A 24,749-nucleotide genomic window follows, 5' to 3' on the forward strand; every position below is an offset into this window, starting at 1 on the left:
CTGCAGCGTTCCGGGTGCGCTCTAGCCTTTTAGTCACAGACTTATTGGTGCCAAGGAGCAGTCCATTGCAATAGTTTAGCCTGGCTAGAACAGTGGCTTGAACAATCAGCTGGTGAGTGTGGTGGTAAAAAAAAACCAGTATGGGTTTGAGGCCACGCAGCAAGCCAAAGCAGGGCCCTGCCACAGACTTGGCATGATCTTTAAGGGTAAGGGGGCTATCGACCCGAATGTCTAGATTATTTACAACAGTTTTTGGCAGAGGGGGTGTGCTGAGCTTCGGGGGCCACTAATTGCTGCCCCAGAGATGGGAGTCTCTACCTAGTAGGTGGATCCCAGATTTATTGGAGTTCAGTTGAAGACAATTATCCTCCATCCAAGCAGAGTTGGTGGTCAGGTCCTCCTGGCATTCTGACTAGGGTCCTTGGTAAAGGAAAGTACCAGCTGTGTGTCATCCGCATATAACACCAGGGAGATGATACAGGCTCTGGCCAGCAAGGCCAGCGGCCGGCTGTACGTATTGAACAGGGTGGCGCTCAATGCTGAACCCTGTGGAACACCGCAGCATAGCGAGGGTGTATGGGAATGGAAAGGGGGAGCAATAACTTGAAAGGTCCTGCTAGTCAGAAAAGATGTGAAACAGGAAAGGGCTTTGTCAGTGATACCGATCTCCTGCAGCTGAAAAAGCAGGATGTCCTATCAAAGGTGGCACTGAGATCAAGTAGAATTAGTGCTGAAGTTCTGCCCTAGTCCAGGGAGGTTCTAAGCTGCTCTGTAACCACCAATAAAACTGACTCAGTACTATGACGGGGCCTAAAGCCATTTTGAGAGGGATCTAATATGGAACAAGATTCCAGGTAGTGGGTCAGAATGATGTTCACATGGGATTTCATGATTTTAGCTAGTCAAGGGATAAATCTCTGGTCTAAAAGCATCTAAAGACAGCTTTTTCAATAGGGGAATGGCTTTCACATGTTTCCAGGATTGCGGGGTCACTGCCGATCATAAGGATAGATTGATAAGTTCCAGGCAGCTAGATAAGAGGCAGTCTTGGAACTTGAAGAAGAGGTCCTGTTTAGGATGGTCGTCTGTAGACCTGGATTTTATCTTAGTAAACAATGCCTGGATGCCTTTGATGGTGATTTAAGGGAGGGCAGGAAGAGAATGAATCTAAGTTCCAATGAGATGACTTGCCAGGGAGTCCAGATCAGTACTCTTTGTGCAAAGGCTGTCATAGTTGCCCTCGACCTTGATAATAAAGTAGGTAGCCAATAGCTCACATTGGGCATTAGATATAACAGCATTTTCAGAGGCCAGAGGGCATTTCACCAGATCCATTAAAAGAGAAAAGATCAATTTAGATAGGTTGTTGCTGGTATTTTTTTTCTTGGCAAAATAGACAGCACAAGACTTCTGGACCAGTTTATGATGGGTTTTAATGGCAGTTCTTTTTTGAAGTTTAGCAGTGGAATTGTAGAACGTCTCCAGGCGTGTTCCAACACTTTACAGTTCTTCCTGGCTGATATGACTGATTCATCAAACCAGATATTGGCCCATGCTTTCTTGAGATGAGTCCATTTGGCCAGGACACATTTGTCTAGGGCCTGATTGACCCACTCCCTGAAGCAGTCATTCGCCATCTCGATAATGGCAGGCAATACCGGTTTTAGGGTGTCAAGAGTGTCTCGGATGGTAAAGTGAACTAATTTATGCCAAGGGTGTTTGCATAGAGGCTTGTGAAGGGCTGGGATTTAGGGCCTGCTAAGTGTATCGAGAAATGGATGAGAGTATGGTCGGTCCAAGCCATGGGTAATGGTGGTGAGACCTCAAGGAGCGGGATTTTGGAAAAAAACAGTGTCAAGGAGATGGCCAGCCTCATGTGTGGGCTCTGGAACCAACTGAGATAGTTGGCACGCTGTCATGTTGCCTACAAAGTTACGAATGTCAGGGTCATTATGGGACTCTAGGTGGAGATTCAAATCTCCTATGGTGAAATTGGCTGATTTAAGCGCCATTGTGGTGGCTGCATTAACTACTGCTACTCTAAAAGATTTGGATGGCCCTGGGGGACGGTAAATAAGTAGCTCAGAAAGTGTGAAATTATCACTTACAGCGATTTTGAAAATAGGACTTTCACAGTCCTGATGGGTTTCCTGAATAAAACTACATGTATAAATAACATTATAAATCACTGCAATGGCCCGCCTCTCCCCATCCCTCTATTCACATTTCTTATGGCATAACCTGGGGGCATAGCCAGGGCAGGGATGGGGGCAGAGTCTTGAGAGAGCCAAATCTCAGCCAGGAATAAAATATCAAGAGACTGTTCGGATAATAAGTCAAATACTTCTGCATGATGCATGATACGAGGCTAAAGAGCGGCAGTTAAAACTGACAATTTTATATGCCTTTATGCATGAGGGGACGCATGCGCAGTGGCTGACCCTGAAATTGCACTGACTGCAATGTAGGAGCCAGCGGTGGGAGCCTAGCAATGGTTCTAACACAGGGGGGCGCTCCTTTGCACGGCAAGCAGGGTCTCACGCAGATAAATTAACCTATGAGGGGGCAATTGGGCATAGTGTCTGGCTCCTGATGACGTCCAGGCGCTGACGGGTGCAGATGGGCTTGCCTTTGGGGCACCTTTGGCGCTCCCGCTTCGTTCTTTCATTGCGCGTCCACGCTGGGACATGCATGAAGTACCTGGGGTGTACAACTGGCTCCACCCAGGCATGCCTCTGATTGGAGGAAAAAAGCCCATCAAATTGCGGCCCTGCCAAACAGTCCCCAAAAGTTTAACAAATAGCTCACAAAAAGGTAAAACCAACACACAGCATAAAATAATGTAAATTAAAGCAGAAGCTGCCTCAGCAATCCTAGGCCGAGCAGTTCCTCTCCGTAATGCACTCTCTCCCATAGAACTGAGGGAAGGCTGTAAAGTATAGAACATCTTGTGGATATTGTGAGGAGTATTCAATCTAATTGTCACCCAGCTGATCACTTTACCTTTACTTTCGCAACAGGAACAAATTCAGGGATTTGCGTCTCCTTCAATCAATGTGCGACTTGATCAAATTGTTTTTGCAGTGATGGACCTTAAAATGGAAAATCAAGGTAGGATTTGTAAAGAGGCCTCCAAAACCAATTTGCATTGCACTGTTACACTCAAATTTTCAAAAAAGTAGATACTTTTGTGAGTCCCAGACTGCAAGCTGATCATCAGTGTGACCTGGGAAACTCGAGCAACCGGGGCGAGGCGTGCATGTTGTTGAGCTCAAGGAGTTCTGACCAGCTGTCAATTAATGTTTTAAATATGATGTTAGGCTCATTTTCTTCTACATTTGTAGACGGCATTGCTCCGCCCAGACATTTCCTCCTTGCGCATGCGATCTAATCTTTCAGGGGCAATGGAACTTAGAAGTCTTAAAGGCATGTACATCTTAGTCTGGATGTCAAAGTATTACACACTAATCACTCCTTACCGTGTTCTCTTCTTGTATTTGCAAAAAAAGACACATGTATTTGAGAAGTGTTCTTTCTGCTCATATACAACCCAACTCAATGTCTTAAGTTATGAAGTTCAGACATTTGATTAAGACCAACGATCGTGGTATTGCTAGAACCAGTCTCAAAATATGTGGCCATTCATTTCCAAAATACCATCTTATTTAAGAGACACCACTGATTTCATCACAAAAATTGAGGATTTAAGATTTTATCCAGAAACACAATGGTTAGTAACTTTCAATGTTGTCTTCCTACACGCAGACATTCCACAAAATGAAACTGGTTAAATCAATACAATAATGACACACCGAGAGCCTGTGATTTGTAAATGTCACCAGAGACACCAAGATGTTGAATAGGACCAGATTACATGTGTTCCAATTATATTTTTTACATTACATGTCTATTTTGAGAAAGTTATCTTGAAAACGCTGTTTTCTTCAATTTGTAACTAGCAATGGAACCCTCGAGTAAGTAGAATATTTAGGTTTACAGTCCATAAAAACATTGTTGAAAAAATTATAGACAATAGATGTGGCCACAAAATGTATATAAGTTTATGGCTTACACATAGTTATTAATTTATTGCATGTGCTATATAGTTTGCCAAATAACTTACACATTTGCAAATATCACCAAAATGTTGGTCCTAGCTAAAAAAAAAAGATGATAATAATACTGCCAGGGAATGCGAAACATAATTTTTATTAAAGGTTAGCCAAGTGGTTTGGAGACTATTATGAGGATGAAATCCATATGTCACAGAGAACAGTGCAATATTTCCCATACTCTATCTATCTATCTATCTATCTATCTATCTATCTATCTATCTATCTATCTATCTATCTATCTATCTATCTATCTATCTATCTATCTATCTATCTATCTATCTATCTATCTATCTATCTATCTATCTATCTATCTATCTATCTATCTATCTATCTATCTATCTATCTATCTATCTATCTATCTATCTATCTATCTATCAATCTATCTATCTATATATATATATGAAACACAAGTATTCGTGGAATCCTTGCAAGGCCCGTGAGGGGTGGTGCTCCATGCCAGACTAGATCTCCGGCTTCTTAACATCAAAAATCCATTCAAAATTGTATTATTTTTGATAGCATAGGACATACTATCTACTATACTTTTGTGCCTGATTTTTACAAGTGATGTGTGTGGTGAATGTATTTATTGTATTTTCAATCTTGCTAGTGAAAAAAAAATAGGGAAGGAATGTACTGCATCTAAAAAATGGGCAATGTTTTTTCTAGGCGAGCCGACCAGCAGCGCTGGGGCCAGTGGCGAAGGTGACGCCAGTAAGGAGGGAGCTGCAGATGCGGCATCTGCTGGGGGGTGAGACAGCAGCAGTGGCGGGCGATGGTAAGTTATATTCCTTAAATATTGTCAATACACTCGCTGCAAGGGTATACACGGTACTGTTGAGAGAGACTAGGTTGTCGTTAACAACGGTTGAAGAAGACACCCTTTCCTTAGCATTAGCAATAGCATTAGCAGCGGGAGTTGGGTAACTAATGGCCTCTTTTATTTGACTTCATCTCAGCTGGGAAAGTGTTATGAAGAAGACTAGGAGTCAGAAGACCTTGATGGATGGGTCGAATGAAAAAGGAAAGAAGGATGGAAGGAGGAAGGACGGGTGACTTTCAGAGAAGTATGGGCAGAGAAGGCTACGTGGGTGAAGGAAGGGGGTCCAGGATGCATAGGTGGCTGATAGGATGCATGGGTGGTTAAAGGATGGGTGAAAGGTGAAAGAAAGGATGCATGCCTGGGTGGGTGAAACTGTATGGGTGAAAGGAATCCTCCGGGGGGTTTGATGGGTCAAACTTAAAGGCAAGCAAGGATGCATGGGTGGTGGTTAAAGAAAATGACAATAGTATGTTGTTGGTGAGAGGTTTGTTGAGATTAAGAAGAATGATAGCCATGTTTACTTTGAATGGATGCCTGGATGGTATTTAATTATAGCATAGGTAGAGAATGGATGAAGAGACTGCAAAAGAAAAATGAACCATGTCAGAGTAGCAAAGCCAAGGGTGAAGATTAGAATAAAAAATAATGCTAGAAGAGCAATGCAATGATAAATGGAAAAATCGCTCGAAAGAAACAAGGACAGTTTATTTCAAGGTTTTTGATTCAAGCATGTATTTCAGAATACTTCCTTGACTCACAGTAGTTTGCAAGCACAACATATATATTGTGTATGTAGGTACCCACCCATTATCAATTGTGTTCCTCCAACTCCAAGGCCCACTCCCACTCCCTACCTATATAATTTCGAACGTGTCAGCCATGGGTGGCCTGAATGCTGCATGTTTACACAATCAAACAATAGTAGTACCTCATGTTGTCCGGTATGTCATAATTCATATTAGTAATCAGATATCATCTGCCTCTTTGTAGTAGTCAGGGTAAAAGGGAAATTGAGCAGTTGCCATTGATTTAACAGAGTATAGCCATAATATAAAAATAGATAATTGTGAAGTATAGCTGCCCCACATGAAGACAGTAGTAAAGTAAAAGACTGCGACACATGTATATCTGTCTAAGGTGCGAGCTGAGTGAGCTGGCATGCCTACAAGTTTCATTTAGCTAAACACGAGAGAGAAGAAGAAGACTTGTCTACTCCATAGTGCCTAGTAATGCCTGAAACTCTAATCACACAAATCTTAGGGACTGAGGAAGTGGGAGGGTACCACAAATGTTATGTACTGTGCTTGCTAGTGCTACTGTGCCACTATAATTTTATGTGTATAATTTTGAGTATTAGTTACAATTATCTTTTTTTTCCCCTTGATATAGCTACTCTTTCCCAACCAAAACAACCCACCAGGCAGGAGTTAGCAACCAGGGCTCGGCAACGGAAGCTGGAGGCCTTCTGGGACAAATATCGGCGGATGGTGCTTCTGGTAGAGGAGTAGAAGGAGGCAGCAGCTGCAGCCTCTTCCAATATCTGGGCCCCAGCTAGGCCCCCCAGTGCCTCTGGTTGTACAGCACCATGGTCTGATAGCCGCCCGCTGCACTTCAAACACAGCTACCCACCCCTGTTGTTCATGCAAGACATGTCAGCACCGCATGCTCCTCCAGATGATATGCCTAGAGGCCAGGATTAAGGAGCAGTTAAACACCGTAGAGCGGAAGATCTGGCGAGCCTGCCGCTAGATCTCCATCTTGCCCCTTGCCCCTTTTTTAATCTTTTTTTTTGGTGGGTGGGAATTGGGCGTTGGGGAGAACTTGGGTTTTTTATTTGGACATTTCGATTTTTTAATTTATGGACAGTTGGGCTTACCGCTTGACATTGGTTGAGGTTAGGGAGAGGGGTAAGTCAGGTGTTGTGTTTTTTTCATTCTAGTTTATTTGTTAGGGGAATAAATTATTGATAGTTACCACATGATGTAAATCTTTTGTGGGGGGGTTACTCTTTTACTTCACACTGTTTCCTTTGCTGCAGGGCTGCATCCAGTGTTTGATTGAAATCTGCTGATTGTGAAACACACCAACAGATGGATGCTGCACCCTCACTTGTCCTACTAATAATGTCAGTCTCTCCTCTATGTCAATGCAGTCTGCAACTAAAACCCCTATGGACTCAGAAGGGTGTGGGTGTCTGAATTAATTAATTTACATAGTATACACTTTATGCCTCCCCCACACTTCTTCTCTTACCTGTGATTGATGTTTATACTTTATAGGCAAAGCAATGACTGCATGGTGATGGTTTGGTTTCCCTAGGTGTCATGGTGGTGGTAGTAGTAGTAGACACTGACAATAGCATTTGCAAAATAAAAAAAAAATTAGACAGTCAGTCACCTCACGGAGACTAGGGAATGAGTAGTAGAAGTACAGTAAACAAGAAACCATGATGATAAGCAATGCTAAAGTAAAAAAAAAAGAATGGATGGCTAGCCTAGTACAAGTTACAAACTGAAGTTGACTCGAGCTATGAAGTGGACAAGTGTAACCTTTATTGCTGGAACTAGAATGATTCATGACTCGATGTTGGCAATTATATTATGATGGGTTACGTTCCTCTAGAGAATTTTTTAATATCGAATACTGAGCATGGTTGCGCAATCTAATCTCTATATATTGCCAGTGTGGGCTATAGTATATATTTAGAGCAGAAGAAGATCCTCGCCCTGCCGTTAGTTAGTTTTGCTTTCACCACATCCCCCCAGCAAGTGTTTAATCAATGATTTGTGTAAACTTAATTTATTTACACCTCAATAAAAATCACACAGCCCGGGGAAAGAGGGTTAGGGTTTGATGAATGGTTGGAAAGGGGGATTTGAGGGAAAGGTTTGACAAAGACAAACACTACACATGGACAACACACATTCAACTTGGCAGCAGACCATCATAAAGCTGTTAAGAGAAAAAAAGGAAATTCATGCATGATGATGACTTGTTGAGTAGTACTAGATTAGTACAGGGCAGTATATTATTAATTATGCAATTGCCTTGCCTGTCTTCACCCAGAGAGACCCAAGTTACGTATATTTTATGTTCTGTTGTACTGGACTTCCATTGAAAGATAACGAATACAATTAAAAAATATCTGTAGGAGTCACATATCAGCAAATAAAAACAATAACACACACAGTCATAACAATTTAAGACAAAAAACGAATACAATTAAATTATACTATAATTGTTGCCAAATTGGGAGTTGCATCTCCTCATTCATCTTGGTCCTTCCTTGGACTGTCCACCCGTCAATCTTTGGTGCCTGGCGGATGCGGTTTGGTAAGGTAAGTGTGAATTGTTTTTCCCAGTGTAGCACAGGGTAAAGACCAGCCTGTGAATGGAAAAACAAAAAGGATATTGAAAAATCAAGGAAAAATGTTGAACTGCATAATTAAGGAGGAGTACAGCAAGAAGACTTTCAGAGGTGGCATGGCTAAATCATGTCTGTTTCCAGCAGTTACATCCAAGAACAGGAGCAGGCCCCCCTCCAAACCTCCACTCGGCTTCGAATTCAAGCCAGAGAGCACTGAGCACACATACCCACACTACAACGTAGCATTTTCCAAACTAAGTAACAATATCAATGCGCCACTGTCAGTCACACCACCACACTCGCCTCCAACCCTACACAAACATGTAGGTCTGGTGTTGTTGTTTACCTTTTAGGCCACTTCACTCCCCAAGGCATTCTATCAATCATCTCTGATCCTACTAACTGGGAGTATGGTATGGTCATGGTGTCCAACTCTGTACCCAAAGTGTCCCAAGTGAGTCCAGACTCGTCCAGACTCAAAATGCAATGGATCGGCCTGCAGTAGTACAATTTTGTTACTGAACAACAAGAAGGGAAACATTGAGTTGAGTCACTTTTTTGTGTGCAAAATACTGGTAGACATCATGCACAACAAACACCAATCACTCAACATGCAATGCATGCCATCATTTACCTGTTCTTCTGGGGCAGTCCCTCTAGGCTCTAGGAAGGATAGATATATAGTTAGATTTGGACTCGAGGCAGGCACACATTTCACATTTGTTGTATGTCTCCTCCATCCAATGTCTGGCTTGAGGCAAATGGATTTGGGGCGAGTTAGGAGGAGTGGACTTAATTCTTCACTGACTGCACACAGTTGCAACTCCAATCAGGCAATAAATGAGTGAGACAGTGGTGATGGATTTGTTGAGATTGGAACCAGAGAGACAGTGACACACACAAATAATAAAGCAAATAATATTCCTAAGCTATATCTTTTTTGGGGGCTTTTTTTGAGCGTTAAAGGAAGAAAGAAAGTAACTCAAAGGTTTTCAGGGAAGTAGAGCTTGTCCTCAGACTCTGGTGGTTCACCCAGAAGTAGGTCACCTAAAACACTACTTCCATGACCTGACTCACCGTCATCATCTTCCCACTGTGCTACGTCAGGTATAGTGTAATCCGGTGGTATAAAGTGTTGATTCATTTTGATCATGGTTAACCTCTCCACATTTTGGGGCTAGAGACTGGTCCTTCTCACTGTCAGAATGGCACCAGCAGCACTGAAAACATGCTCCGCAGAGACACTTGTGACAGGGCAAGCCATATAGTTTATCACCGGCCTTCTAAGAACTGGCTATTGGTGCCTTTTCCCATACCAATACAGCAATGGGTTTTGATAAAAGAAGACCTCTGTTGGGTCATCCACATAGGCCTGGACCATCCGGTAAATACTCATGGGTGCTCTGCTTTGCTTGGCCTCTTTTGCCTTTGCCTTAGAACTGGACTATTGAAACCATTGCTGTGCATTTCGGGGCTGATGCTCCTGTTCTTGTTGATGTTGTTCTTGTTGGTTTTGGCTGCAGTGAGCCAACCGCACTGCCCCCAGGCTCTGAAGTTGAACTTTGAGTCTGACCTGCAGTACTTTTTGTGCACCGTAGGAGCGGCCCTCTAATTCCTGGTAGTTCTTTTTCTAGCTGGCTGGCTTGCATAGCTATCCAAGTTTTGTAGCTGGCAAAAAAGAAAAAAAAAATAAAGTGTGCAGTAATGGTTTGTACTGTGGCTCAAGAATTGTGACAGAAACTTAATGGTTGGATAACACAATACCTCTTTGCACCATTGTATTTTCAGATAAGCGAAGGGTTAAGCTCTCCACCAACTCATATGCTTCTTTTTTTAACTCCACACCTATGTATATTGCACACACCCTCTTCAGCTGTTCCTGTAGCATGTGCAACAATGGGATAACTTGGTCCATAGTACAGTCCTCCTTGCTGACTTCACAAGTGAAGACCTCGAAAGGAAGTAGCATCTCTGTCAGTCATTTAACTAGGCCCCATTGGTCCATCTCAATGATCATGCCTTTCACAGTAGCAGCCCCTCTTTGCAAGACATATTCATTGATTGGTCTTGACTGGTCAAACAGATGTTCAAGCATGTAACAAGTTGAGTTCCAACACGTGGGCACCTCCTAGATGAGTGCTTTAGCTGGCGGTCTATTATGTTGAATGATCCTCAGCTGCTTCCGGGCTTTAAAAGAATGGCTGAAATGTGTGCAGATTCTTCTGCAGATGGTCAGCAAGTTGTTGACTCGGTCTTCTTTCTCTATGGCCTTAACTATATTACTGCCATTGTCCATGGCAACCGAACCAACAATAAGCCCTCTTGGTAGCAGCTATTGTGAAAGTCTTCCAAAATATTTGCAGCAGTATGAGATTTCTCCATGGTGAACATGGCTACAGTTGCATGTTTTTGAGCACCATTAAAAATCTCAGCAGTGTCAACACCTGCAGATATCTTTTCTCTAACCCCACAAAAGAGATCCAGTGACCAGTGATGCACATGTAATCAGTTGCTTGGCAACTGGTCCACATGTATGTTGTCAGGTGGATAGTGTGAACAGCACTCCGCTGTAAAGCTTGTCCAAGCAATTCCAGCACATCCTGATGTAGTGCTGGAACAGCAACTCTGGTGAATCAGGATCAGCTGGGAACCTTTCATTCCAGGCAGATGACTGCCACAAATTCAAGAAAACCCACGCTTCCACAAAAGAAAAAGGGAGGAGGTCCAGCGCTAACTTTTTAGCAAGCTTCGCATTGTACAAACATGCTGCTGGGTGGTTGCATTCGTACTGCCCCTCCAACCTAAACATGCTGAGAATGGTAGCCTGGATTTTTTTCTTTTCTGGTGCCACTGATGCAGATGACTAATTGAGACCAGATATTGTTAGGCTCAATGCACATTTTTTTGTCGCAGTACTTTCTTGCCTTGGACCCCTTGGTGTCTCAGACTGACTCTTGTGCCATTGCGATGTTGCTGATGTGGGTGGTACCACTGCACTGCTGGGGAAAATGCTGCCTTATGTACCAGAGAAAATGTCTCCCTCTTGTTCACCTTCCACAGTGATCTGATCTTCTTCATCCCCTCCACCAGCAACACTTACAGTTTTTCTACCCCTAAGATGCGCCTTCCACTGGATCAAGTGGTGTTTTCTCAGATGGGTTGTTTGGCCTCCAGTACCATAGTTTGTACCAAGCTTACCCCGACTAACACTTGCTCCACAAATGGAGTTTATAGCAATGTTCACCGTTTTCCTGCTAACTGAAAAAGAAGTCCCAAACTGGGGAGGCCAACTTTCTGATGCTGCTGGTCCCACTTGCAATGTCGGATGAACTGGTAGGTGGGCATGATGGTTGACTCTCTGCAGTACCTACTTCTACTGAGGCGATTGTTGTGGTGGATGTAGGTCGCTGCCGGGACTTTATAAATATGGCAGCTGTAGTTAGTGTCGGTGGTATCTGTTTAGGTGGTATCCGTGGCACATCCCTCACAGCAATTTGGGATGGGGTAATTTCAGTCTCCACTGGCGCAGGGCTAATGTCCATGATGATTGTCTCCTCATCATCATCCTCCTCTTCTACATCTACCTCCATAACTTCAAGGCTTTCTGGAACCTTCCTTTTCCATACCCTAACTTGGCGTGTCCCACTCTCAGACTGAGGTGGCTTCCAAGTGGCATCTAGATCATCAGAAAGGGGGCTTGAAGAAGAAGTTGAAGGACTAACCCTCCTTTTCCTTGCGGGGGATCTGGAAGACAATGGATCTTCTGAAAGAATGGCTTTCTCTTCTTCTTCCTCTGCAGGAAGCTCAGTCTCCTGAACTGCCCCTACTTCGGGAGTAACAACTACTATTGGGGGTGGTTGCGGCTGTTGTTTCCCACTTATCTGAGTTTCCTGAAGTGATTGGGTACTGTTTTGTGATAATTAGAAGTCAATTACAACATCACTGCTTGTCGGCGTTGTCATGATCAGTTTGGGTGCCTCTGTGACAGACATGGGCTTGGGCCTAGGTTGGTGGGTGGGTCCACTGATGCGGTGGTGCTGCTCTCATCCTGCTCCCCAGACACTGCTGCTGCAGGTGCAATTTTTAGTTTCCCAAAAAAGGTCTTGGGAGACATACCGGTGGTGGTAAGTGGCAGTGCCTTCTTCTCACTGGCAACTTTCTTAGTACTGGACCTGGTACCTTTCTTTGGGTCCATCTTGAAGATTTCAGCAGCATGCAGTAGCAGAAGTTGAAGAGATTTCTCTGGTCACATGCCACGTCATGGCAAGCAGGACTTTTGTCTGGCAGTACAATGGGTGATGTTGTCTCCTCCTCTTTTATGCACCCAAAAGCAAAGAGGTAAGAAGAACATCAGTGAACATGGCATTCATTTTTGTGGTTCAATTACTACTAGTACAAACAAACATAATATAACCTAGTGTGTGGATGGAAGTAATAAGCCAAGAGGAACAAAGGAAAGACATGCAGGCTTTTGGCAAAAGCACACTAACTGCCACCACAAAATGGCCACCAGCCACATGGTCACTTAGTCACAACAACAACAAGCAGGAGGCCTGGAAGACAATGAACTCAAGCAGGCCTATATGGACACATACTTTACAAAATGGCCCCTGGCCATGTGAGGAGGCTCAGCCAAGGCAAACAAACATACACACTGGCCAGACAAGCAGGCATGCTAACAACACATCGTTAATGCAACAATGCCAAAAACGAAAATCCATGGGGCTAAAAAAAGGTTTGCAAGTTATTACAACGACACACATCCAAACAAAGGCACATGAAAAAAAGTGAAACACCAGAAAAAAAAAACATTTTGTATTTCAATTCAATGCCATCCATCCCCTAAACGAAGTTTAGATTCAACAGACACCACAGAAACAGTTGTTTCATGCACCCATGAGCAGCTCTGGGCCTACTGGCTCTAAGGCCTATTGGCAAACTATTGAGCTATATAGTAAATTAAATAAATATTGCTAAAAGATTTCAAAAGTTGGAGAAAATTTACTGAATTGTGCAACATATTTCCTTTATAAAAGAAGAAAAATTACTTACAAAGAAATAACTAGGCCCCTACTTAAACTACAGGCCACCCACCACAATAAATTCTTTAAAAACAATTAAAAGTACAAATAAATCTAGTTGTCTGGCCCCAATCAAACAAACAACACCAATTTTCCAACTTACTTGTTAAATCTCAAATGTAAAAGTCCTCAAAACCAGTGATATATGATGCAACAGACACAAACAGTGATCATTCCAGCTCCAAATCCAAATGAAAACTGACCAGAAGATGGACAAAGCACTGGGAGGAGCCTGCTGGACAGGAACAAGTCAGAGACTCTGGGGCACTTCCTCTTAAAAAAAATGTAAAAAAAGAAAAGGGACCCCTTGCACAAAAAAGTACAGCCAAATGTCAATTTGAGGAGTTTTTTTAATCCAAATCGTCATTTCGAGAAGGTTTGATGCTGCTCGGGAGAGAACCTAGGGATCTGGTTGGATTCTAAACTTAGTTTTGTCTCTCACACTAAGGAAACCGCTGCCACGTGCTTCGGGACTCTTCGTAGGCTCAGACCCATTTTTAAATTCTTTGATGCCCCAACCAGACAGCTTATTGTACAAGCTACGATTTTGTCCAGGTTGGACTACGCGAGTTCCCTCCTGCTGGGAGCTAATATGGCCGAACTTTCCAGACTTCAACGCATTCAAAACGCTGCCGCCAGGGCTCTGGTAGGCTTGCCGAGATTCTGTTCGGCCAAAAAAATCATCTATAAACTCCATTGGCTCCCTGTTGCTCAGAGGATTAAGTTTAAGTCTCTTTGCCTTTCGTTTAAAATTCTGAAGCACTCCTTTCCTCAGATCTTGGAGCATTTTATCTTGCCGTATGTACCCCCGCGGTCTCTAAGATCTTCAGGGCTCCATCTGGTCACAGTCCCGCGCTTAAAGAGAGCTAGGGCCGGTGGCCGCTCTTTCAGAGTGCCTGCTGCTAGGCTATGGAACTCTCTTCCTGTCCATATCCGCGCTATTGATGAACTTCTGGTCTTTAGGAAGGCCGTAAAAACCTTCCTTTTTCCTCCGGATTCCTAGAGTTGTTATGGCTGTGTCTTTGGTACTGCTTGTGTCTGGCTTTTTGTCCATTATAGCGCCGGGACGCCCCTTTGCTGGGGCAGCTGCGCGCTCTACAAATCCGGTTAACATAACATAACCCTTTCCAAATTTCAGTCGCGGTAGATTCTGCTTAGTCAAGATCTCGTTCTTCACAAAACCTCCGCCGGACGTCTGATGGAGCATCCGAATGACGTGTTTGCGATCCCAAACTCTCGTGGGACCATGCAGCCACCTAACATATATTGTTGTGCTCGCGAACAGCTCTGGAAATCTCGTTGTCAATCGCAGACACCCGGTAAGTAGCTCCCGTGTGCGCAAACATGCATTTCGTGCGCGCATACAAAAAAAAAACCTGCTCCGTTGCGGAGTGCAGAGTTTTTCAGCAACTCTGCATTCTATGCAGAACACAGAGTTTCCAAAACACGCTCTTCTTAGCCGGGGTGCATTCGAGCCCCTTTGGAACCAGAAATGTATATGACTTTGTAAGCTTTACTTCTGCATTCTTGCAACACTTTCACAGAGACCTCTTTACCTCACATACACCTACACTGAACCAAACATAGTATTCCCCAGCAGTACATAGCCCACTCCTATACAACACCTGGTACCAACATATGTCCAAGGTAGACCCACAAACTAAGAACAGATCATGTTACATCTTTCGATTGATACCTCACACCGTAAGCACAGACAGACTTTATTTAAAATAAGAGATAGCCCCTGAAAGAGCAAAATGCTTTGTCCATCTGTACCTCTGTAGTATCAAGGCAAAAATCCAACCCAATAGAGTAGAATCCCATAACACATTAGTAAACATCACCTGTATAAGACAAACCCCCATTGCACTATACCTCTTCACTGAGCCAAGTGGCATCAATGCAAAGTAGACAGGATGCGCAGAAAGGGCACCATGGGGAGGACACTATTTGGCTCCAGGACTTGGTAGAGAAAAGATTCTTGGGTTAGCACGACCACAACATCAATGTCTGCTTGAGCTTCTGTCTGTGGTCCCATAGTGGCCCTTAACAACTTTGGGGGCCACCTTCTTTAACAAACAATGGACCCTGGACATGGAATTCAGGAGAAGGGTCGCTCAACTCAATCACGCAGGGGGTAGTGAGCTCCATGGGGAAGTCCAACACCAGTATAGACACCACCCTTGCCAGGAAATCTGGGAAAGCATGATCAATATGTACACCTGGTTGGAGGGGATAGAGCAACCCCTAATTATATGGAAATGTACGTTGTGCTCTTTATGTTTCAGAGGTAAAGGAACCACACTGTTAGACAGCAATAAGAATGGTGGCAAAATGCTGCATATATCGGACCTGCAATGGGCCACCTCCATGCTGATGGATATCTGCGGGCAATGTGGTAACCTTGCCTACACCCAGCTTGTCCCTGGATGGTGGAGCCTCTGTGCCATTGTGACCATACACACCCCGACCCTGGCCATCCCTGGAAAAGATCTGTCTGAGTTATCATAACATCTGTTACAGAAGAAAACAACTCTGCTGCATCAGGCTCAAAAGAGAAAAACTGCTGATTATTTTGGCTGGGCTCAATACAAGGACATTCCAGAGTAACTTAGACTGTTCACAGAAGGTCAAGTAAATGCCAGAGGGTTAATACCCTTATTCTCCCTGCAAACCATAGCCATGCCCACTTGTTACAAATAACCAGATGGGAGCTGAAACAAATGATAAATAAAATAGTTTGCTCTGCATAAATGCTATCAAGGAACAACTACAAGACATTCCTCTCATGGTGATGCAACATTGGAATGTGTTGGACTTGAAAACTGCTATGTAGGATGGGCTGTGCGTTAAGTTTGTTGCTTCCTTTTGTACTTTTATCCCTGGAAATGACATGAACAATGGAACATTAGCCCATGCAATCCAAAATCTACATTACCTACAAGATGATATGAAGAATGAGGGTGGTGGCCCAGAGCAGGACTGGTTGCATTGTATATTTTTGTGGATCCCTTTAGGGGTGTCCAAGCTACTGACATCTGTGATGCCTACTCTCCTTTCTATACTTCTGTTATTTGGTTTCCTACAAGTGGGGGTTTCTTGCTCGAAAAAGCAGTCTTCAAATTGGGTAGTATGCACTTAGTTAGGGAAAAAGCAACCAACACTACACACACACTTTCAAATAATATAATATGACAAACAAGAAGGATAGAGTAGTTGATGACTCAACTAGAGGGGGGAATAATTGGAAGGGTGAATGTGGTGCCAAGAAATGTGCAAGATGACAACTGTTTGCATCAAGTTGGTAATGTCGATAAAATTATACCAGTGGCTGCCATATTATTTTTAGGAGTTCCAATAAACTCACATCATTGCAGTCGGATTCATCCCATGTGGCCTCCCCATCAATCCTAAGCCAGAGATACGTGGTAAGGCTGGTCCTGCCACTGATGCCCATGCATATTGAGTAACAAGTTACAGATGGGGTCCTCCATAAATTACAGGCTACATACACCCAGGGAAAACCCTGGTTGATTCCACAGATAGACAGTTGCACGACAAACATGTCTGAGGTAATTAGCTCCAAAAAAAACATTTGGCCAAAGGTTCACAATCCCCTGAAATACCACAAAGCTAGATACCACATGTAGATAGGAACACTCAACCAGTCAGGACACAACATGCACACCATACATAGCGATCACACGCTCCTCACACCAGACATCTGGACACATACATACTGGCCCACATTAGCTCTCCCCAAGGTCAAGAGCCATCTGTGTCCTTATCAGGTGCGCACATGTGATTGATTTATGACTGAGATGCTCTTTTGGAATGTAGAGAAAATGTTTTTGTGTCTCATGAACTCTATAAACTGATGGCCATAAACTGTGAACATCGAGAGATTCTGAGTAGATGCATTCTGTTCAGCCTTACCTGGCCGTAGCATTTAATTAAACCAACTTTTTCCTGTTTTGCCAAATGTCTCTTATCTTTTCATTTATTTAAGGTAAATTCATATCAGAGCAACATCATCAGTGATGTCACTGACCATGTCATGAGAGATATAATATGTGAGATCATAAGCCGTGCATTGTGGGGGAGTAAGTTATAGTTAGTTCAAGTAAATTTAGCTGCTGAATTTCAGGTCTGGGGATATATTGATATTAATTGTATCATGACTTATGCAGAATACACTACTAACTCAGTAGCCCATCCATGGATGGCTAAAACTAGAGCTGCTATCCAGGACTTGGCTCGGGCTCAATATTTAGTTGAACTCTGGCATACCCTGAATCCCAAAACTCTTGGTTATACTTTTTTTCTACACAGCATAGACACTCTTCATGGATTTAAGCGGTTATTATAATTTTGCTACTGATTCAGTTTGCTACTGGGGAAGTTTGCCCTAAGATCACCTCATGTCATAATCCAGTCTTGTTAGTTCTACATCTTCCTGTCCTTAGCAAGGAAAGGCAGGGCTTTACATTTCCCAGGTCTTTGTTGGCCAATCCTGTCAATCAGTCACTTTACAACAACATGGTTTTGTCCCCATACTGGAAACTACCCATCACACTAACACTGCTCTTGACATTTTTGATGTCCATCTACAAACTTAACACTTATCTTGGGGTTGAAGTTTGTGCAAATGCAGAATATATTGTTTCTTTTCATTATGAACCCATCTTAACCCCTTCGGTGCCCGCCCCTTTCCCCGCCCTGTGCCGGCCGTTACATTAGCGGGCGGGGTTTGTGACGAGCTGGACTCGTCATGGGCACAGCGCCACCGCGGCCCATGACGAGTCCAGCTCGTCACGGGCACCGAAGAGGTTAAAGTTGGTTATTGTGGAGATGTGGTCTTGATATTGCAATATTGTCAAAATGAACATTTTGCCTCTATGTCTTTATCTTTATCGGGAAATCACACTGCGGGTTCTGGACATTCTGGCATCTCGAGGAAACTTAAGGCAGTTTCATTTGGGTGTATTGGAGGACCAGAAGGGCTATTAACCTTTTAAAGCCTTTACCTGTTCTCGGCGGTCTGTCTCTTCTGGACTTTAAGCTATATTTTTGGGCGGCTTTTGGCTCTCGTTTTAGGAATATTCTCACCCACGACGAGCCAGGCAGTTTGCTCAGGGGTATCAAATGGCCTTCTGGCTGGATTTAAAGTTTGCTCTGATCAGATGATCCAAACTATTTTAAGAGGGTACTGTTTAAGATCATTTGGGATGGCTTTTGAATCGGGGGTGAAAGCTGTAACTGACACTCCTTGCAGGCTATCCAGTCACTTGCACTAATGTGGGGGAAACTATTTTTTCTAGCTATCTTTCACGATTTGGTGTTCAAAAATTGGGTTAATCGGGGTATTAAGAGAGACAGGCAGACTTTTGACTCTGATGAGGTCTGTACTTTTGCTACACTACAGGTACTTTTTTGTCTTCTACACCAGTCCTATTTAAAATATTTACAATGGCAAGATTTTTTTTAAACATAATTCGTTATGCATGGCTGGATATAAAAAATGTAGATATTCTGGTTTACTTGTTTTCTCTAGATTCTAAGTCCTCTATTAAAACTTTGGGGGATATTTACAAGAAATTTCGGACCGCAGTGCTACTCCAAATCTGGTAAAGCCGCACTACAACATTTTTTAAATGCAGCAATGCGCTGTATTCACAGAAATACGGCGCACCCATACGTAAACCCTGGTGCTAAAAATGCTGCCTAGCGCCAGTTCAGGCCCCTTTGCGCGATTCTGCAAGGGTGCCTACACTTCAGGGGCGATCATTTATGTGCAGTAAGGGACACCTTTCTGCATATAAATAATCTGTAAAGTTGATTTGCTGTTTCTTTGTGTGCTGCTTAATGTAGCACACATAGAAAAAGCAAAATAGGAGGAGAAATTACTAAATTCTTCTCAAATTGCCTGTTTTTGACCCGCCCCATCTTAGTAAATATGGGGGAGCATCAAAAAGCAATGGGTGTTGTGGCAGAATGCCCCCTGCCACACCCATTGCTTGCCCCTTTGAGGCAATGGACTGCTGCGTTGAGGGGCATATTTACAAGGTGGTTGTTAACGCCACCTTGTAAATATGGGGAAGAGAGCAATGCCAATGGAGCATCAGAAAGTGATGCTCCGATGATGTTAGGGGCTTGTAAATATACTTCTTTGTATTAAACCTTGACCAGTGTTTCAGGGTGATCTGTGAAGCAGGGGAGACGAAAAAGGGGCGGCCCCCAAAACACATTTTCTGGGTCCATTTTTCCATAGAATCTTCAGACACAGCTACAGCCCAAGCCACTGAACGAATTTACATCAAAGTTGGCAAAAAGCTGGATATTGTTTCAGAAAGAGTGCTTTTTGCAATTTGGTGAAAATCTGTCCAGTAGTTTCTGAGCAATTAATTCTCAAAAACATTTATATTTGACACCGCTGAGGATCAGTGGAGCCGACAGATCTCTTCTGAGATCTGATTGGCTGCCACCACATCAATGAGGAAGTGGTGGCAGCCATCTTAGGGCTCAGGACTTAGTCCAGAGTCCTATCAAAATGTAAAAAAAGAAATTGGAAGCCGGGCAGGGATACCCTGACCCCCTAGGTTTGGTGGTGGGTTCCAAAACGTTTTTTTAAATTTAATTTTGCAGCACATTCACTGAGGATCCATGAATCTGTGGCAGTTCTTTCCCTTTTTTTGGTCCCATGATATAGGGTTCCTGGGGCCTGTGTATTTAAATTAAATACTCAGCCTCTAGAGATGGGTTCCCAATGGATTTTTACCTCTTTCAATGCCCTGTGGCCAACCTTGCAGCAAGAGGTTTGCTACCTGTGAAGGGTGGAAAGCAGACCCTGGCCTCGCACAACAGTGGGTTGACTTTGCTTATGGTAACAAAACGTTACTCTATGCTGCAAAAAATTTACTATGAAAACCAAAGATTAAAGTATAGGTGGGTGAAATGTCCAGTAACAATGTAATATTTTAAACTCATAAAGTCAAATAAATTCACCAGTTATAGTTATCTCAAGTAATCGTAAATTGTGCCCTAAAGAAACTGTAACTTGTGCCCTCACAATGCACTGCTAATTACTCCACATATTACACCTCTCTAAACATTGTCTATGAGATCATTGATAATATCACTGCAACATTTACAATGAAATCATTGACGAGAAAATCTTTGCATAGCAGGGAGTGAATTATAGATACCTTGGGGCATGAGTTAAGTTAGGGGTTGAGTTTTTAATTCCACCAGTGGAATTGGAGGAATTTAGTAATTCCAAGGGCGGAATTATTCAGGACTGCAGTTGGTTTTTAAACAGGGCTGGAATATGGAGAAGCACCTCTAAACTTTAATATGCAGTGATTTAAACATAGACGGACCTCCCCTCTTCCAGCCTTGGGTAAACCACTGAGATGCAGGAAATACCCCTCGGTACCCTTACAATGTATTTAATGACAACAAGGAGTTGCACTGGAGTGGTCGACCTCCAAGCTGGGGAAATGGCTTTGAGTTTTGGCAGGCATGCTCATCATCCTGTGATTCTGTGCAAATCACTTAATCCCCCCGTGCCTAACAAAATTCATGTGTCCGTCTGTAATGCAACTTGTGCTAATGTAAAGCGCTCTGAAACCTTTGGGTTTCGTTCATGCTATTTAAAACTCCAATAAGTATGTAAAGGCACTGAGTGGTATGGACTGCACTGGAGTGGATACCCTTTGTTGTCCTTACATATTTAGGTATGGGCACTGAGGAGTATGCACTGCAGTGCATTGTATACACCTCATTATACATACATAAGTATGTAAGGGTACCGAGGGGTATGCACTGCATTGGAGTGGATACCCCTCCATGCCCTTACAAGCATATGTAAGGGTACCGAGGGATATGCACCTCATAGCACTCCATACCCCTCCGTGTCCGTGTATGTAATGGCGGTGAGTGGTATGCACTGGAGTGGATACCCCTTGGTGCCCTTACATACCTATGTAAGGGCACCAAGGGGTATGCACTGCACATTCGTATAATTCCAGTAAATCTCACAGAATTTTAATTTTATTCTGCACAATTCTGTGGAATGAAACTCTGCCCATTTCACCCGGCCCTAGTTATAGTGACTTAAGATAACTATAATTTGGGAATTTCTCTTATTTTAGGTTTAAAATGTTACGTTATTACTGAACACTTCACCTGACTATAACATTATATATATATCTCCAAACCTCCAAAGACACTCCGAAAAGGAAGACGGGGCACTTAATGCTGTGATTCCCAGTGGATTTTTCATTGCTCACTTAACACAAACACGGTCTCACAGGACGCGTTTTGGCTACTGCCTTCTTCAACTAATGAGTATCCATTTTGCTTTACCTTTATAGTGCACAATACAGATTGCCGGGTTGTAATTAGTAAACATAGAAAAGTTCCTAGCCTTACACATTCAAAATTAAATAAATGAAATTGCACAGTTCAGCAACTAATGTAAAGAGTAATACATGTAAATAAAAATTGAAAATGAAAACAATAACGCTGTCTCAATTCAGCCTTTGTAGGCAAGGACATATCTCCCATGGGCTAAATCTGCCCCTATTTACCGATGGTAAAAAAAAAAAACAGGTAAAGCTGGACTATATATACCCAGTGTCTAAATCCAGTGGCGAATAAAAAAACGTGACAAAGCAGTTAAACCAGTCGTGTATATACTTGTAGCAGGGTTCAGCTGGACAATTTTGCCCAAATGGGCAAAATCAGAAAATGAAGGTCCTCTCCCACGTCAATCTGCGGGTCAGGTACAGCTTATTCGAAATAAAGAATCTGTCAGGTAACAAACCCCACTCAATAAAATCAAATAAGAAATCACACAATGGAAGAGCTAGTAAGATCTATACCTAAACTCTGTATGTGACCCTCAAAAACCTTAAGGCAACAATGAGGCAATCTTACTCTAGTCCCAACTAGTGTCTGGTACTCAGCTCATTTAAGTAAATCTTCCAGTGATTCTTTCAGGACTCCACGACTACTCTGAATGCACTGGCATTCTCAAATATCTGCAAAAAAGAAATATAAAATCAAAATACCTTCAAACTTCAAAACAAGCTTTATTCGGTGCAAAATGTACCACCATAAAAGCATTCTAATCAGGAGTATCGGTTACAGTGTAAAAAGGATAAAAATGTACAATTAAGTTAAAAACAAAAAGACATCATACTCAATCAATACAACAAAGTACAATACACATTTACATAATATGTAGTGCAAATATGCAGGGTGACCTATGTCAATTATATACAGAAAGTTCTATAATATATTCTGATATGAGGGACAGTGCAGAGTAAACAAGATGACCTGTATCATATAGATACAAAAGGTGCATTGTGCTACATAAAGTGCTTTGTGCTGTCATATGTCCCAATAGACAATACATGAAATAACTGGAAACACTCTTATGGCTTCTCTTGTAATGATGCTTCCAAATATGAGTGAATCTTTCTTCGGCTTATTGCCGTTGATATTAGTTAATTGGGATTGCTTTTTCATGAAACAGGACCCTAAGAGCATTATACAGCTATACATACAAAGCACAAAAATCTACAACATTTTTTTTAAATAATTTTTTTTTTATTATAAATATAAAATTATTGGATAAATTTGACCTTTTAAAACATTATATCGCAAAATAGATAAAAATTCATAGGAATAAAGCAATAGAACAAAATAACCTGATAATTCCAGGCTAGCAGCATAACTTGTCACTCCAGAAGGCTTTCCTTTATTGTTTTATTCCGCTTATTCCATGCGCAGCCTAAGAACTTTGCCACCCCACAGATCAAAGAAGGAGTGCCATCTGTTCTTAGAATTCGAAGGGCAACAGAATGTTTGGTTGTGCCAAGGTTTCGGCAGATTGGTTTTAGCCATCTGGCCCTTGCCAGTTTGTAAGCAGGGCAAGCAAAAAGAAAATGAGCTGTGCTTTCCTCCGGGGCAGGGCAACATGGGCATGATTTTGCTAAAAACTTCGAAGAATTCCATTTAGCTGTAAATGAATTGAGGGGTAGTGACCCTAACCTAAGTTGGATATAGAGGGTTCTATCTCTTGGGACCTGAATAAAGTCCATAAATGATTCGAGACAGCTGTATTGTTTGTGCGAGAAGAACTCCTCTGTTATTTTTCCCATATGAGGATTCCTTAGCTCCCGGTCACCTACTCAGTTCCAGTAAAGTAGTTTAAGCTCCTCTTTTGCCGGAGGGATCTGACTTGCCCATGCCCCGGATAGCCCAAGTTCAGTTAGTAATTTCTTGAGGTTAGCAAGCCATTTGACTTTGTTGCCTAGGTCGAGTGCAAGGACCTCTGAGAATGCTGCTGCATAGCCAGAGAGCTCCTGCGTCCGCCGTAGGCGTGCCCAGAAGAATAAAGGACGGGACCTGGCAATGTCACTAAAGGGGCGCCTGCCCATGTCGCATAGAAGTGGTCTCAAGGGGGTGCTAATGGGAGTGAAACTAACTCTCTGAGAATTTTATGTTCCGACTTGGAGATGTCATGAGTGTTATCAAACCCCTAGAGCTCGGCTCCATATAGGGCCGAGCTCACTGCTTTGCTCTTGTAAACCGCGAGAGCAGGAGCGATCGGTTTGCTTGATGATGAACTTTGTGCTTTCCTGATGGCTCCTGCTACTCGCTTGTGGTTTAATAACATTTTATCCAGATGGGATCTCCAATTCATCTTGTCAGAGAGTCTAACCCCCAAATAATCAAAGGTTTTGACTCTCTCTAACTGGGTTCCGTCGAGAGTAAGAGTGGATCAAAACTTTTTGTGGGGGGTTAAAGGCCATAAACTTTGTTTTTGCAGTGTTTATCATAAGACCACGATTTGTACAGAAGAGATGGAATCTGTCTAACAACTTCTGTAAACCAGCTGGAGTTTTGGAAATGAGAAGTGTGTCATCGGCAAAGAGGAGGGTCACGATTTTATCCCCAGCCAGAGTGGGTGCGTTGGCAGGGTCTTCTCCCAAAAAATCGACCACCCCATTCACGTACAGTGAGAATAGGGTGGGAGCCAGGACACACCCCTGCCGGACCCCCCTACTAACCGTGATCCTATCGGTAACTTGGCCCTGTGAACCCCACCTTACACAAGCATAATTATCCTCGTGTAGACTAATCAGCAGATTTAAAGTTTGTGCTGAAATGCCCATTTCTGCTAAGACTGACCACAGTTTCCCCCTAGGAACCAAGTCAAACGCGGTCTTGAGTTCGATAAAGGCAAGATAGAGACTGCCCCTACCAATCACTACCACTTTCCAATACAGGAGGAGCAGCCTAAAAATTTGATCAATAGTCCCAGTGTTCCTTCTAAATCCCGCCTGATACTG

Source organism: Triturus cristatus, chromosome 5_2, assembly GCF_964204655.1.
Source record: "Triturus cristatus chromosome 5_2, aTriCri1.1, whole genome shotgun sequence".
NCBI classification, from domain to species: Eukaryota; Metazoa; Chordata; class Amphibia; order Caudata; family Salamandridae; genus Triturus; species Triturus cristatus.